General features: G+C 45.3%; 1 protein-coding gene across 3 annotated transcripts in view; it reads right to left on the bottom strand.

The window, feature by feature from the left end:
* The window catches only part of LOC112573234 (cAMP-dependent protein kinase catalytic subunit beta), a 144513-nt gene that overhangs the window by 117879 nt on the left and 8921 nt on the right, over window positions 1-17713 (bottom strand). For all 3 annotated transcript variants that reach the window (XM_025253418.1, XM_025253413.1, XM_025253419.1), the window contains exon 2: window positions 1259-1336. The gene's annotated coding sequence lies outside the window, so the exon portion shown is untranslated. The remainder of the gene's footprint in view (window positions 1-1258; window positions 1337-17713) is intronic.

A 17713-nucleotide genomic window follows, 5' to 3' on the forward strand; every position in this document is an offset into this window, starting at 1 on the left:
TCTCTATCATTACAGTCAGAGCATAACATCTCTATCATTACAGACATAACATATTACAAAATATTTTAATCCTATCTGTCAAAATCTGGATGTTTCAACTTCTGAAAAATAATTCCACTTGAAGTGTTTCCCATTTAATGTTTAATGTCTGATAGACTTTGCTATAGATAAAATAAATTAAATTTAAATTTTCAATCTCTGGTAATCAATAAATTTTAATGATATACCATATACAGGAATTTTGATTAATATAAAAATAGCATATCTACTAAAAATGTGCAACCTTACTTTAAAAATAATCAACACCCAGCAATTAAAACCCATTTCCTCACGATGATGTCACCCCTCTAACTGCCAACTCAAGTAATTCTTGTCAAGAGGCTTTGTAACGGATCCTGTTAGTTTGGCCAGATACCGCCCTTGAAAATAATGTAAATTTTTATTTAAAAAAATACTTTGGATAAATAAATCAGCCGACAGTCTGGCTGGCATTTGGTTTCTCTATCAGCACTCGCCACCTGCACACTACACTGTACAGAAGATAATTGGTTCTGGTGCTGACAGAAAGAGATTTGTTTTCTGGAAATACATTTTGGTTACAGGACGCAAAGACACGATACATCAGCTGAAGGGCCTGTCCCTTGAAATTCTGTTTTCTCGCCACTTCCACGAGACCAGCTCGAAATAAGGAATTCTCGAGAATTCGGTGAAGCCAGAACTGGAAGCACCGTAGACCTGTCGACACCAAGCCAGGGGCAAAGTTCAGGAATTTGAGGAACACTTGTATCTTTGAGGTCGGGGATCAGTGTTCAGATGGTCTGTTCACATGCTGCTGTTCACATCTAGTCATGATGCAGATGACTCCAAATAGATAAGTAGGGTACATCATCTATTTGTTTTGGGAGTGCTTCCACCCTCAACTGTCTTGAGGAATGTACAAGGACACCACAAGCAACCAGAAAATGTTGTTTTGATGCTTGAAACAATAAAATTAAATCTCATAATGACGATACACATTCTCAATATGTATTCAAATATTTGAAAATTTATAATTAGTTGGAATTTTTTTTTTTCTTTGAGAGACTGCGCAGAGTACGAATACTGGCCAGACCTTCAGTCCTCTTCTTCTGTCTGCCTCCCTGGAGGAAAGAGAAATCTTCTGACTGAAGAAACACGACAGAGGTAAGGAAAGGCGTTCAGAGGGAAGGAGAGAAGGACAGACAAGGTTTTGTTCCATCCATCAACAGCAGGCGCTTACCTGTCCAGCGGCTGGTTCATAACGAGAACATCCACAGTGCACACGGGAAGCGACAGCTACCCGGGGTGGGGCGGTGACCTGCAGACAGAAGGACATGCAAAGCGTGGGTTGCATATGGACCTCCTGCCGATGGAAATAGAGTAGTGATGGTCCTGTAGGGACGAGATAATAAAGACAAAATAACCAGAAAATAATAAATCAAAGAATGAAAAAGGAAAAGAAACTAAAAATAGCTTGAGTGTGGGAAGGTGGAAGAGAAATGGAGGCAATCCTGTTAGTGAACGTGATTTATGATTAATTTGAAGCAGAAAGGGAAAGGTAGGACGGGGCCACAGACATTCCATCAGTAAACAATGTAATAAATGAAATGCAAATTGGTTGAACGTGGCTGACTGCGACTTAGTCATCAGCATACATTTCTCTGTAAATCAATCACTGAGATAAAGAGAGAGATGGAGTGACGAATGTAGTTCATTCAATTCATACAAATCTCAAGAAACTGCAACATCTGTGGGTTGCATGCAAACGAATGCAGAAAAATACAGTCGCACGCGCGCACGAACACACACACACAGGTCTGAGGTCCGATTCACATGAGGTTGGGGGTGATATATAATGGTGATATATAACGGTCATATATAACGGTGATATATCACTATTATAACATCGCAGACTCCGGGCCTCTCCTTCATTTCCCCCAACCCTTTTACCTTTTTACCTATTCAGAGAAATCTTTCGATTTCTTTTTTTTTTTTTTTTCAACCCTCATCATCACCCAAACAAGAGATTTTGGCTTTTGCACGAGATAAAACGTGATTTCCACCAAAAAACAAGTATTCGGGCAGTTTTCTCTTGGAAATGTTAAACGATGTGTTGTTGTGTGTTTGTATATTTGTTGATACATTTTGGTCTGTGTGTGTTCTGTTGAGTTCTAGTCTTTATTTTCATATTTATGTTTTACTTAGATATTTAGAGAGAATTAAGGTGGGAAAATAATCCATAAAAATCTGTCATCTTCATCATCATCATTATAATCATCATCATCATCATCATATTACTACTACAGAAAATACAGGTACATGCGGTACAAGGAGGTTTTTAAGTTTTGTTGTCGATAGTCATCAACAACACCATCAGACGTCTGCGTTCACGTTTAGTCACTTTATTAAATCCTCTAAACGCTGAGGTCATGTGATGTGGATACCCGCCACACGACTGTGACCCCGGGTACAGCAAGGAAGAGCTGAGAAAAGTGGAGAAGACTCCAGTGACAGAATTTTTCTCTTGCCAGATGGTACCTCCTACCTCACGAGTCAGAGTTTGTTTCCTTCGCAAAAGAGTACAAGACATGGCATCCTCCGAGAACTGACACAAAGCTGTGTTTTAGACATGATTGTAAGTAAACTGTTTAAAACATGATTCAGAAAGTCAGTGTCTAACACTTCAGTCCAATGTTATTTCAGTTGCCTTTTCCTTCAATTTTTTTCCAACAACCCGACTGCTAACACAAGACTAAACAAAGACACAAGCCGAGGGTAGAGGGAGGGAGTTTTTAACCTGTTGGCTGTCAACTGTTGGCCACGGTCTGCCTCTGGCTCTAATATAATTAGGAAACAACGCAGAGAATGAAATGTTTTGCCTGGACTACTGACATCAGGGACCAGCTCCCCATTGTACAATGCCGCGTGTGAAGTGTTCAGAAGTTAAAAAAATCAAAGCACATAATTGCGAGGGAAACATATTGGCGCTAAAAGCATTTTGTGAGGATTGCGATGTTGCATCGTTTGTTGCTAACGGTTCATAACCACCACTGGCTTTGTGTTTGGATTCCTGTGGTCCGAGTGCAAGTCAGCAAACTACAGAGCAGTTCTCGGTGTTAGTGCCAGATCTCTTCAAGATAACCAAGCTGGCGGCCGCACGAGTGCCGAGACCAAATAAAAGCGAAGAAAAGGAGAAATAAAGCCATCAGAGTGCAGTTGAGCATGGCGGTCTGGATAAGTCAAGCGACTTGTTATCCCCACACACTAGGTTGTGTGTGTGACTGTAGAAAACATGTTTGTCACATCACGTGACCCTTCCAGAGGTTATGTTGTAATATTTTGTCCATATTTGTGATTGTTTGTTCACCGTAGAAATCACACGTTAGAAGGACACACGGAATCATTGCTTTTCTTCCTTCCTTGATTTCTTTATTTCTTTCAACTTTTATTGTGTCCTTCTCCCTGATTGCACCTTCTGTCTGTCATTGTTTCTTGAGATTTTTCTTTATTTATTTGTCTTTTCTCCTTTCTTTTTTCTATTTCTCTTCCTTTTATCTTTATCTTTCCTTCTTTGTCTGTCTTTCCTTTATCGTTTTCGGTCCCTTTGTCTTCTTTATTGCTCTCTGGCTTTTTTTTTTCTTTTTCGTTGTCTGGTGCACTTTATTTCTTTTTGTCTTTCCTATCTCTGTCAATTTGTATTTTTTAAGCTTTCATTCTTCCACTCTTAAAAATTACATCAACTGATCCGTTCAAATAGAAAACTAAGTACCTTCTACCCCAAAACAATCAAGCGGTTATTCAGCTACTCCCACAATGAGAACAAAGAAAAAAAAGGAAAGATAATCAAGAAAAGAAGGAAAATAATAAGCAAGAGAGAGAGAGACATATGAAAGCTCTGAATAAAAAGGTTGGGGGATGAGGACAGGATGATTGATAAGCTCCAAGTGCCGCATCTTCTCTGAAGTCAGCGAGAACAGAGCCGGGTAGGCCGCAACAGTCTGGGAGCCGAGGGAGCCGAGGGAGCTGTGTATTTTGAAGCTGAAGACAGGAGGGAGAGGTTGGGTGAGGGAGGAGTAAGTGAGGATGACAGGCTAATGTCGGATTTCCTCCCCCCCCCCACCTCCCTTGATGGTTACACTCTGTTGGTTTTATTTTTTCATTGCATTCCCATTGCCTGTAATGTGCGATGGTAGTCATGGTAACGGCGTGATCTCTGGCCGCCCAGACGGCAGACGGTGCCTGGATGACGTCATTTGGAGTACCCGCCACGTGTCTGATGGACACCGCCCACCACTCAGTGCGTCGCACCCCGCCACAACCCAGCACTGCACGACTCTACGTTCTGGCGCCGGCAAGTCACGTAGCGACAGAGGTTACGTGGCGTCAATGATTTCTGTTCGTCCGGGTGGAGAGTTGTACGTGTGTCTGTGCATATGTCAATGTACATTTGGCTTTTCGTGCATGTGATTATCGTCTGTTGATATGTTCGTGGCTTTGCTTGACTTCTCTCTCTTACACACACACACGCCTACACACATTCTCACACACATACACCTACACACATTCTCACACCTGAGTATTCAAATCCTGTCTTCGTTTTACAGGTACGCCATTCTTACTAGGATGAAAGATTACCGGATCACAAAGATCGTTCTCTCTCTCTCTCCCGACAAACGAGCGCACGTACACACATCACAGGTAACCAGTGTGCTCGACCAACAACAAAAGGTGGCTGTTCTCGAGGCTCACTGGGGGTCTGTGGGAGGAGAACTCTGCCTACCCGTCCCGCAGTTTTTGATCTACCAGGCGGGAGGAAAGGTTTGCGCCTTGCACATGCCGTACCCTAGTCACAGTGAACCATTCACATTCGCTGACACTACACTTGCTCTTTACCTTCGCCTGCTGAATGTGCCACAGAGAACCCTGGTACAAATGTCAGTAGATCAGTCACGTGAGGTGTACGTATAGAGATAGGTCTCAGAAAAACCCGACAGAGGTCGCTCTCTTGCCACGGACAAAAGAATTGGTGCGAGTATCGGATGTCACTTTTACGGTCAAGACAACCGCCGGAGTCTGGACACCAAACCATGGTGAGACTGATGACGGGTCAGTCAGCTCTGTCATCATCAGACCCCGCGTTGCCGGAAACGTTTTCATCAACAAAGTGAAGACAACACCAAGCCCTCGTGAGTTCTGTTCATGTTTATGGACATTGCCTTCTTTTCGCTCGTGTGGATGAGGCAGACATGGCCACCAAACCTACCCATCTTTCCTTTTATTGGGAAATGAACAAATGTCCTACGCGGCTGCAGAAGCAGCCCCACCACCCCTACACCCCAGCCACCCCCGTGAGAAGTGGCAGTAAATAACGGGGTGCAATGCCAGAGCTGGACTGTCGTTAGCCAGCACTGATCTTGTTGCCCCACAAAAGGCTTACGACTGTCGTTTGGCCGTTGCGCTAACACCTGTTAACTGCTGCACGTGCATATACCTGACAGGCTCGCATGTCAGTTTAAAGCACCCCCACCAGCATCCTCCCATCCACACCTACACATGCACACCCGGGTCCTGTCGGCAGTAATCTAGCGCACACACGGGTGGTCGGGGGTAAGAGAGGTAAGGTAGTGGACCTCGTCGTCAAGCCACACTCTCTCGTGGGGTGGGTAGATGGTTGGTGGGGAAGGGATTGAGAGAGAGAGAGAGCTCCATGGGAGATTTCCCGCCAGTGATCACAGAAATTGCATCCCGGCACTCGATCACCCAATCATCGCTGGCGACGACATCGGTCGTCGTTGCTGATGGAGTCGCTCTCCCTTCCAGAGCACAGAAAGCGACTTCCGCCATGTTAGCTGCGGTCCGTGGAGGCTGGCGCCGGTCCAACGTCCGACGTGTTGGCCGCCTGACCACACGACCGGCGCGCCACCCAGCGGGAGATAAGGTTTTCCATTAGGACACTCGCCGAGGCGCGGTTCCTCCCTCCCCTCCCAACACCTGCACATACATCCACCTCCACCTCCACCCAAGCAACAGCCAAATTCCACAATCTACCCTTCCTCGTCCCTTGCTTGTGTTAGCAGTTGGGTTAGCAATCTTTCATCGTCTAGACTACCCATCTTTGTTATCACTGTTCCCATCAACACCCTATCTCTGTCTGTCTACTCGTTGTATGTCTACCTGCAGGTTTGACACACAGTCGGACACACATCTCGCGTCTGCTATTCACCAAACGCATCTCCATTTCACTATCAGCAAACAGATCCTTTAGTTCAATATTCACAAAAACGGATTGCTGGCTTTCTGCCTGACTTTTAAATATTAAAAAACTCTTCTTCGATCTACAGCGCATCTGAGTCCCGCTTTTCCCTTGTTTGTCATCTTTTCTTGGGAATCGAATCTCTGATTGCCTGTCTGCGTGTGTGTGTGTGGGCGTGCAAGTGAAAGAGAGAACAGATCCTGATCAGTAGCACCCAAGGGTCAAGGCTGACAGTCTCATGACTACCATCCCTCGTGACTAGTCATCGACCTCTCAGGTCCCACGACAGTCGACAGTCGATGGTGTGGATCGAGCATCAGTCATCGCATGCAGTCAGCCGCCAGACAAATCCGCGTGCACACGGCAACTCCAACTTTCACAGGAGATCGAGTGTTGGCGTGGGCGTTACATTAGACTGGACACGTGTGTAGGGGAGACTACTTGGTGATGTGTATAGGGGAGGCTACTTGGTGATGTGGGTAGGGGAGGCTACTTTGTGATGTGTGTGTAGGAGGCTACTTGGTGATGTGTATAGGGGAGGCTACTTTGTGATGTGTGTGTAGGAGGCTACTTGGTGATGTGTATAGGGGAGGCTACTTTGTGATGTGTGTGTAGGAGGCTACTTGGTGATGTGTGTAGGGGAGGCTACTTGGTGATGTGTGTAGGGGAGGCTACTTGGTGATGTGTATAGGGGAGGCTACTTTGTGATGTGTGTGTAGGAGGCTACTTGGTGATGTGTATAGGGGAGGCTACTTTGTGATGTGTGTGTAGGAGGCTACTTGGTGATGTGTATAGGGGAGGCTACTTGGTGATGTGTGTAGGGGAGGCTACTTTGTGATGTGTGTAGGGGAGGCTACTTTGTGATGTGTATGTGGTTGCTGTGGAGGTAGTAAGTAGATGCACTGGTGACTCCATGATGGTCAGTGAACCTCGAACACCTCCCCGTTTCTCTTAATCATGTTTACATCGTTCTGTCATTAGAAAAAGCAATCAAATGTCTGATCACACAAAACCAGACGGACGGCGAAAAACAATACATGTATTTGCTACACACATTCCCTCACTCTTTATTCTTCTGCTTCTTTTTCTTCTGAAGCTGCAATTTCGCCATCTTGGTATTGTAGAAAGCTTCGGAAAGTCCGAGAACCAAAATGTTTCTGTGAGTAACGAAAACCCTCAGGAAAGTTCATGGACAAAGACGAACGATGTACACATAAGTACGCCGATGCTTTTAAAACAAGTTTTTTTTTTCCTCTACAGACTTTTTTTCCCATCAGAGTGAATGGAAGAAAATGTTTTCCCTTGTCGTCTCAGAACCATCTGAAGTCCTCGTGGAAAGCGAAATGAATGAGAAACACAAGTCTCTAACACAACATAACAGGAGATGTTATTGTCAAACAAAAAATGTCTGCACATGTTTTTACGTACACGCACAAGGTACCGAATATAAGCATGCACACACACACACGCGCGCGCGCGCACACACACACATAAACACACGAGGGCACGAAGATGTATGTCCCCCTCACCAACATTTAGTTTTGCTTTGAGGCAGGCCATAACTGTCTAACTAAAGAAGACAAATACGGAAAAAATGTTTTGGAATGTTACTGTTAATACAAGATGCTCTGGAGCTGAAGATCTGGGTGAAAGTTTTAGCCTGTCATCTGCAATTCCTGCTGTTGAACATATTAATCCAGTTTGTTTCTGACAATAGTTTACACCTTTAGTACTTTTTTTTATTGTTTGTTGATGTTTGTTCTAAAATATAAAGACTCCCAAAAGTGCAAAAAAATGCAACTGGTCAAGATTCCATCGAAAACATTAACGATTCAACTAAATGCCCTCTAATACGTTGACTGAAGCAAACAATATCCAGGTATCTGGTCATTGCTTCAAAAAGACTTGTTAAAGGACAGCTTGGATGTAATTTTTTTCTAAATATTGAGCCGAGCTCAGTGCAAGATTTCATCTGGTTGAATACCCTTCTGTTCTCGAAAATTTGCACTCTACTCGTTCTTTAACAGTGAAACACATTACCTACATTGATGTTTGTTGCCGATTGTTATGGACTACGCAGGACAAAAGTTATTAACAATTCAAACAGTACAACATCTCATTGAACCCTCATCCCATCACATGACAGATCTCAGGGGTCGGGAGGGGAGAGGATGTGGTGGTGTGTTCGGGTAAACCTCTGAGGTCCTATTTCCTCTTTGCATCTGTGTCTCATTTACTTTATTCCTTTCTGCCTTCTTTTCCTGCTATTTGTTTTCCCTGATCTTGACATTTGCGATAAATCTTACATGAAATGCATCTCCGGACTCCGAAATGTCAGTTCGATTTCTGACCATGCATGATATGAAATCCAAAAAGTATTACACCCGTGAGTGATGCGTGAGCATGTGTGTGTTTTATATATATATAATCATACTTTTTTAGTTTCTTAATGTTCTCTTCAGTTTTGCAGTAGTGGCTTAATCTACTTTTTCTTTGTGTAAGAAATTCAGTTTGCCGACCAAAAGCACGAATTTGGCCTTATGAGACTATATATGTTCTCATCAAACAAGCAGATCACTTATAAATGGAAATAGAAGGGAAATTATACCTTCACCAGTATTTTCTATAAATGAAATCGTGCGCATGAACCTTGCTGAGCGAAAGCCAAGCGAATTTTGTTGTCACAACATTCCGTTTAAGACAAGAACAATTTCAAATTGCAGGAAGCAGTCATTAAATAAGAATCAACCTTAAATTTCAGATCACCAATCAAAACAACAATTTTTCCTCCTCTAATCCGTCGCCGGAGGTCAGATCAAGATAATGTTTTCCAAAATTAAAAGCAAATATTCTTCTTTTCTTCTACACAAAATCTCCATGAATAGAGATGAAAAAAAATGTCCTGGATTCAGGAATGTACGGGACAGACGCGACTTGATGTCACATAGGTGTATCCATGGAGACCTTCTGTCCATGAACAGACCTTGTACAGTGGATGATGAGGACGGTACAGTGGTTTTCTATCTCAGATGTGAAAATACAAGGTCTTTGAGGAAGGTGAGATTTCTTTTACTCAAACTCAGAAATGTTACAATGGCATGAAAGCTAATCCGGTCAGCAACACAATATTCGTGAGTCCGGAGAGCTCGACTGACCCGGAAATGGTCGGTGAAGAGGTCGCTCGCGCATGTCCAGAACGACCAGCCAAGCCGGGACAGCCATGATGGCATCTGTCCTTGCGGAGATCCCTCGGGGTTTCTTTCATCTTCAATGTGATTTGGCAGCCGCAAATTTCTCTAAATCCCCGACCACACCCGAGGTTTTCCCCAATCCCTACCCCACCTCACCCCTACCCAACCCTCCCCCTTCCATCCGTCTTGCTCCCAAGGGCGGGTACATGGTGGTGGCGGCTGATGTACGACCTCCGGCTTTGACAAGCGGATGCATGTAACCACGAGGCACACCGAGCCCCAGCCTCTCCAGAACATTCGAACGTTTCCAGCGGGAGAGCTATTTCTTGTCTAAGCCAGCTTTTTATTTTACAGATCCTCCGGCGCCTTTAACACTTTCTGCCATTTCCTGTCCCAGTGGGCCACTCACTCTTCTTGTGCAGGTTTCTGGTGGCAGAGCTAAGTACATGTAATCGATATCTCAATAACATCAACCGACAGTTAATTGTCCGCCTTTCCTGTCTCTGCTACAAGTCCTTTATAACCATTCTTCAAAAAAGGGGGAGAAAAAAAAACCGCGAAGAGTCGAGCAGTAAGTGTCGCTCGGGGAACGAGAGAAAAGTGACACAAATTCTCCCTCATCCATTTACACTTTTTTTTTTTTCCTCTCGGAACTTTTGTAACCATGACCTCGATTGCCTACAGGTCAAATTACGTCAGACCTCACCAGTAGGTTACCAGTTCGAGGCTGCACGAGATCTGTCCTCAGTTCCCACCGTTGTAATTTTGCGGTTAACCATTAAGGTTTTTTTTACTAATTATCCCCATGCTTGTGACAGTTTCTAAACAAAACAAGATAGACAATAAGTTTATTTTTAATCACACAAAAAGCGTTTAGTGCCATATAGAATATGCAAATTAGGACACAAAAACAGATGCCTTCTTGTAGCCGGGCGCTGTCTCACTTTCTGAAAGTGTCACGTGATGCATAGTTTGGTTGGCTGCCATTTTCTAAGACCGTTCGACTTTTCGAGTGGTGAACCCTTGTGAGCTGACCTCACGTGGTGTGAGGATATAAGTACGACAGTGTCCTGCTGACCTGTCTGAATCCTGGTGGGATGGAACCCGCGACACTGACCGCGACAAACCCCATGAATGCCTCAGCCTCGCAGCAACTCGGGTACGTTGGTATGGTGTCACGTGATCCGCCAGGTCTGGTCCCACATGCTGGTTGAGGAATTACTGGCCTTAAAGCTGATGCCGCCTGCTGACGAGAGGGATTTCGGACCCTGTGTGATGGTCACGACAGGCTGGAGTGAAGGGATTATGGGTGCTGGAGCTGGTCTGACCTGCTGACATGAATGGTTACTGGCTCTAAAGGTGGCCGGTTCGTGTCCTGAACGTGCTGGGAAGTTTTCATTGTCTGGGGGCGACAAACGAACACACAAACGTCCAACAGGATACAGCAGGAAAAAAAATTATGAAAGGGAAAATAAAGTCACGAATGGCATCTGGACGATGTTATTGTCTTCACAGTCTATAAATGATGTTCCTTGAGAACCGGCCAAACTTTCCGAAACGGTCTGAAAATGGAGGCGCACTCAAAGAAAGTGTTACTGATGTCTTTCTTAAAGTTTTCATCCTGTGCAGAAAACGCTCTCAAGCGACAAGACACGAACCCATGGTTGATATTTTTATCAAAGACAAAAACAAAAAAAAACCAGATCCTTTAAAATGGCAGAAAATTGTGATGGTGAGAGAAATCATCATCATCATCATCATCATCTGCCACAGCGGGGCCACAGCTGTCCAAGTCCACACCCAGAGCCAAGGCAAAGCCAGTCAAAGGAAATAAACATCTCCGATCGAATCAGCTTTAATTCACATTAGCCTGCTTCTGCAAGGAATGCCCCTCCGGCCGCGGATAAGCGTCATGTAAAAATTCCATAATTTGCCGCTCGCCGACCGGGCTTGGCACGTGCGCTTCCTGTTGATTGCCGGGCCTGCTGGGAAGGGGGCGCCATTTGGCCTGATAATTGAGATGAGTGCCCTGAGGGAGACGACCTCGCTGTCCGGTGGGGCGGCCATTGCACTGATCACAGGTCTGGCGATGGCGCTGGCAGTGTGCACCCAGTCTTGCGGGTAGATGGCGCGCCGGGCGGTAATCACCGTTTTTTAAATAAAAAAGCTGCTAACCCTCCAACGGTGAGTTACGCAACTCTAAATGACATTCCTAGACCATAATGGAGCGTGCCCTCCACTCTGACCCAGCAGACGAAGATGCTTTAATGGCAGGTGACTTGACCTACTGCGCTAACGGCGCGCGCTGTGCATCATGGGAGGTACCGTGCGAACCGTTTCACTGCGAGGTCAAGGACCCTCACCCTTGACCCTAGGAACCATAACAAGTTCTGGAGGGGAGACAGGAGGAATGAGATCATCTAAACATCCTCCGGGGCATTGGCGTTATCGTGTTATGCCGTGCACGTGCATACGACACGCTGAGCAACGCGCTCGTGCGCTGAAATCCTGGTTACATGCAGGGTGCAGTGTGGGGTACCATGATGATGTTCCTTTGGGGATATCTACATTGCTGGTGGCAGTTAGGAAGTAAATTTTAAACTATTGCTAGTCATATTACACCTGTCTCACAGTGGGACAACGTTTTTGCTGGCCTATTGCACCTGTCTTGAAGTGGGCCATGGGGCTCACCAGCCATTTTGCACCTGTCAGTAATGTGGGCCATGGTGCTCACCAGCCATCTTGCACCTGTCAGTAATGTGGGCCATGGTGCTGGCTGGCCATCCTCCACCCCACTATAAAGCACTGTATTGCGATGACGCACAGCGTTCCTGACTAGTGTAAACATAGAAGGGAGGGTGGTGGGTGAGGTCCAGATGTCCTCACAACACTCGCAGCACCGTCTGTCGTCGCTAGAAGAGAGTGCTCCGCGGGAATCGAGCCATCAAAACGAGGAGAAATAAACACGTGACCTTTTATGTTCCTCCTGGAAAACAATAACAGTTTACTTCTCGCACAATCCGAACAGCGGAATGCATTCCTCAGACCCGCTCCATTGCCACGTGCAGCCAGCCGCGCAGTTAAAGACCAACCCGAGTCAAAAATTAAAGCTAAAACTAGAAAAGACCACGAATGCATCGATGTCATTCTGACCCCTTTGAGAATAAATTCTTGTTCATCGTGGTCATATTTTTAAGGCATGTGGCGGGACGGGATGAAGATTAGCTGTAACAGCCCTCCCATATCAAGTTTGCCTTTAATTAACTCTTTGTATGGATCATCAATGCACACACACAGCAACCATGTAGTCTCTTCTTGGATGCGAGTCTTTAAGAGTTTCTCCTCTCTCTCTCTCATCGCGCACATTGTGCCACTGGTCTAGCCCTGCAAATGAAAGGTTTCAGCATCTAGAAGACCAATCAAGCGATTAGCACCTGCAAATGACCCATGTTCCTACTGGATTCCTTTCATGAGGGTCCCCCGTGCAAACATTCGCAGATTTCCGGTACGTGTACTTCACCAGGACCGCTGTCTGTGGCGACAGCAGAAGTACTCTTCAGCTTCCTCCTAGACAGGACGGAGCTGCTGTCGCCTTAGAGGACGGAGTACCTGGCAAAGTGCTGCAAGTGCTGGAAGAACGGGACGTACCTGGGGGGCGGCTGTTAACAAGCACCTGAAACATGGCGGCGAGTCTTTGCAACTACAGTGACATGTGACATGAAGGATGTCGGTATTAGGTGTGTGTGTGTGAAGTTCTGTGTGTGTGGTTCTGTGTGTGTGTGTGTTCTGTGTGTGTGTGTGTGAAGTTCTGTGTGTGTGTGTGTGCCGCTCTTGCGAGTTCTGTTTCGTCACCACGATGTCTCTAACAAGTGATCTATATGTATGAGAGCCATTTCCCTCGTTAATGAAGTCTGCTCACTCTCCTAACATCTTTCCCTGAGTGATTCTCCAGACACGAGGACAGCCAAGATGTCCATAGCAGCTCTCCAGAACATCTCCAGATGAAAGCAGACAGCTCCACAGGTTCGCGGACTCGGGGGGAGGCGGGAGGGGAATCAACAATGGCGCAGGCATAAATGTTGTTTTGAAGAACTGCGACAGGAAGCAGCAAGGGCCCCGGCCATCGCCATCAAATGTGGGCAAGAATTCCGAAATTGATTCGTCGACTTTAATCCGGCATTAGCCTGCTCACTGCATATCCGGACATGACCTCATGACCCGCCCAGCCAGCGCGCGGCGCGTGCAAATGACGCTTCCTCTCCCATGGTGACCATAAACTCGGACAACTCCGATTTTCAGATTATTTCCTCATGACCCCATGATGTAACTCGCTTAGATAATGTCATTTCAACACCACGCGCTTCTCCGTTACCGCGGAAAGCATCTCTGGGGCATTGGAAGGTGAAGGTCTGTGAGTACACAGGATGTGAGGAAGCAGCAGCAGATGTGTTCACTTGCTTGTCACACACACACAACTATATAAACATAGTTTCTTTATATATAAATATAGTTTCTTATATATAAATATAGAGTTACATTTCCTTTGTCTGAAGTTTCCAGTCACTTTACATTTGCCGCCTTTGGCGAAGCTGACATAAAGAAGATATATAAATCATACAGATTAAAAAAATCTGATTTCTAAACATTTCCTCCTCTTGCTCACTTTAAAAAAAAACACAAAAAAAATACGAAAAGAATAAAAAGCAAAAGAATAAACATAATAGGAAGAGCAAAAAGAACACAAATAGCAAAAGGCAAAAACATCAAGAACATGAAGAACAAAAACTCAACAGTACAACAAAAAGATCAAGAAAAAAAAAAGCAAACAAACAAAGAACAAAAACACAGTTAACACAAGTTTAAAAAACAAGAATAAAGATGATAAGGAAACAGCGAACAAACAAGCAAAAAAAAAAAAAAAAAAAAAACAAAGTTAAAATAAATTTAAAAAACAAGAATAATGATGATAAGAAAGCAACGAAAAAACAAGAGATTTTAAAAACAAAAAACAAAAAAACAAACAAAAACAAGAACAAAAACACGAAGAAGTAGTCGTAGGAGAGAGTTGTAAACGTCTGTCCTTTTACAATGAAAACGACTAATATAAATTAGATAATCACTGATGGCATGTGAAATACATCCTACAATGGATTTAAACACCCTGCAGACATTTCCTCTTTCATCCGCCAACTGTACCGGCTGACCTTTCTTTCCCGAGCGCCGGGCCACGCGCTGGAGGAGGACGAGGCTCAGGACGGGAGGAGCAGGACCCTGTCGTCTGCTCTCGTTCCGTGTAAATTATGCTTATGGCCGCCAAGCATAACGAATATTGACACGGGCAAATTGAATTCCTGCGGCGAAATCTTGCCGCTTTATCGAGCAGCGCATTTCACAACAGCCAGGGTGGCCTGGCCAGAATATCAAGCAGACTCCAAGCACAGAATTTGCTTTCTCCCGCCCCTCCACCCTCAACCCCCCAGTGCCAACAATTTGTTCTCGGGAAGAATGACCTGGCATGGATCCGGAGAGCGGGCCGAAGGGAGTTGTGAATAAATGCAGCTAAAATGTTTGTACCTTTCACAAGGTCTTTGCGGTCCTAATGGCCTGGCGGCGTCCATGATTATGTTTGGTGAGACGAGAGTGAGTTGTTCCACGTGTTGCCACCTGCTGCTTTACATACCTGTGTGCAGTTTTGTAAGATCGTTAGACACGCTAATTAGACAGGTAAACAGAGTGGAGTTAAAAATGTATATATGTAAATTTGATGTTCTGGTTGTGAGGTAAAGTAAGTCTACCCTGAGGAGGAATGTCTGCCGAGACCAGGGCTTTCGAAGGACACAAGCTCTCTTCTTGACTGGCCTCCGAGTGGACTGGACATAAATACCAGCCTGGAAACCTCAACATCCTTTTGAGCCTTTCAGTGTCTGAAACACGTGTGAAAAGCTGTTCGAACAATGTTCTTGGATCTTTAGGTGTCCGAACAACTTTTGAACTTCTTCCTCTTTGACTAACAGCCGGTGGACATGGCGCAAGTTAGCCCAGGAACTTGTCTCTGCTGGAGGCGATTTTAGTGACAGTGCTAAAAACTAGGCATCTGACACAAAAGTTCTGGTTTATTCACATTCATTGTTTAGGCTCGCCGAACTAGGACAGTGGATGACTTCGTAAAGAGGCTTTGGTGGCAGTTCCCACAGCATCCACGTGTACAAGTCGTGGTCCGCCAGCTTTGTGATGGAAAGAGGAGCTCACACCCCTCACTGTAAGCAGCACGTATTTCCTTCCAAAGAACGACAATCATGATGACAGGAACGAGAGAGAAACAGATGAACAGTGACCCGACATTCCCAGTTTGCTCGCGATAACCTTAAACCAATCAAGTTCAACCCAGCCTAGCCAATGAATGTCCTGGTTTCTCGACAAAAACTTAATTTTCCCAGGAGATCGGTATTTGGGTTCTATTTTTTCATTTGTGAGGTCATCCCATATCTTTAATGCGCTTAGAATTTCACAGTTTTACAATAACTTGAACTCCAGTAGCTTCAATGGAAACCTACAGCTCCCTATTCCGTGACTTGCCTCCTGGATAAATATTTAGCACAGCAGTGCCCGCTGCTAATAAACAAAGGAATTGTTGCTCTAGCGCCAGACTGTATACCTGTCAATGTGGCCACAAGAAATAGTTCCGCTGGTGTTTCCGGGGGTCAGTGGGTCAGTAAAGCGAGTCTTTGATCTGACAGTAGATAATGAGAAACCTCCTTTGGGGGGGAATTTCGGGAAATGAAATACTGACTTCGAGAACATGGCCTTGAAGTAAGAGTGGTGACAATGGCCGCATCCGTTAGAGCTAGAGATGTGCGCATGCGTCGACGAAATCGGAACTTGAAACCTTGAAAACTTAATACATCCGGCACGTCCAGCATCCTGCGCGCGTAGGAATCCCTGCACAGCTGCGTGTATAGATGAAGTGTGTGGGGGATGGAGAAGGGGAGGAGGGGATGTTGGTAAGGCACAGATGGCGACTTCCATTCACACGTCGTTTGTTCGAAGCTCCGTTGTTATCGATCTGATGAAGCCGCACACTGACATCATCTATCATTACAGTCCATTCCTGTCAACAACATTTACAGCTGCTGTTATCGATCTCCGCAAACATGTTCGTCGATCCATTCAGTGATTGGTTGATAGAGATCGGCTGTTCGAGTCTCTATGCCATCGATCATGATTACGAAGTCTGTATAAAGTCTGTATGTCTTTGGTCTTTGTCTTGAATTACTGTCATCTAACTGTCAAGTATTACATACTCGCTGCTTGTCGTGTCGACTATCCACAGGACTGAAATTTTTCCGCAGATGTCAGCATTTTTGGATCGGGTGACGGGGGTGGATGGGGTGGGGGGTTGATGTGCTTGTATGGGGAGGAAGGGGAGGGCGTGATCAGTGGGGTGTGTGACACGTGGAATAAAAACTTTTTTTAAATATTTTGCGTGAATGATTGAATTAGCTATACAAGACGTAAATTCGAAGAATGGATGTACAGAAAATAAACGTGTTGAAGTGAATGTAAGGGAGGTAAACATGGATGTAAGGGAGATAACGAAGTTGATGTACACTTGGTAAAGTGGATACACGGGAGGTACAGCTAAGGGACTGGTTGTATGCGATGTACACCTTGTGAAGTGGAAGCACTTTGAGGTCAACCTGATGGTGGATGAAAGGGAGTGAATGGAGGGTAGGTAACCTGAAATAGTTGTACAGGAAGTAATCTGCTGAAGTGACCTACAGGAGGCAGCCCTGGTGACGATCGCCTTCGGCGAGAGACGGGGACCTGACCAGACACAAACGTGCATTAGAAGGGGCTTTAACTCTGATGCAGCCTGGTCCTCCTCGATGTTTCCAGCGGCCAAGCATCAATTACTCCGGCTCCTCGCCTAATGAGATAAGAGGGAGGCGAGATCGTAAAGACAGCCCGGGCCTCCAGTCCGTGTAAGATGCTGGGTCCCGCCACTTCACGCGCCTGCACGTGCTTCCGTCCTTCTGCAATCGCACGTGTACGGACTGACCCCCTCCTCCTCCTCCTCTCTCTTCCTCCGTCTTCCTTTGCCCCCCGGCCCAATCTCCCGCAAACTCTTCTCGACCTACATTGGAACTCTGAAAGGAAAACAGTCGTCTCTCTCTCTTCCACTGTTTTCTTCTGTCTGCTTGGTCTGTTTCTATTCCCGTTGCCTCGGAAGTGGCAAGGGACATTAATCTGA

This window comes from Pomacea canaliculata, linkage group LG10 (genome assembly GCF_003073045.1).
Source record: "Pomacea canaliculata isolate SZHN2017 linkage group LG10, ASM307304v1, whole genome shotgun sequence".
Lineage (NCBI taxonomy): Eukaryota > Metazoa > Mollusca > Gastropoda > Architaenioglossa > Ampullariidae > Pomacea > Pomacea canaliculata.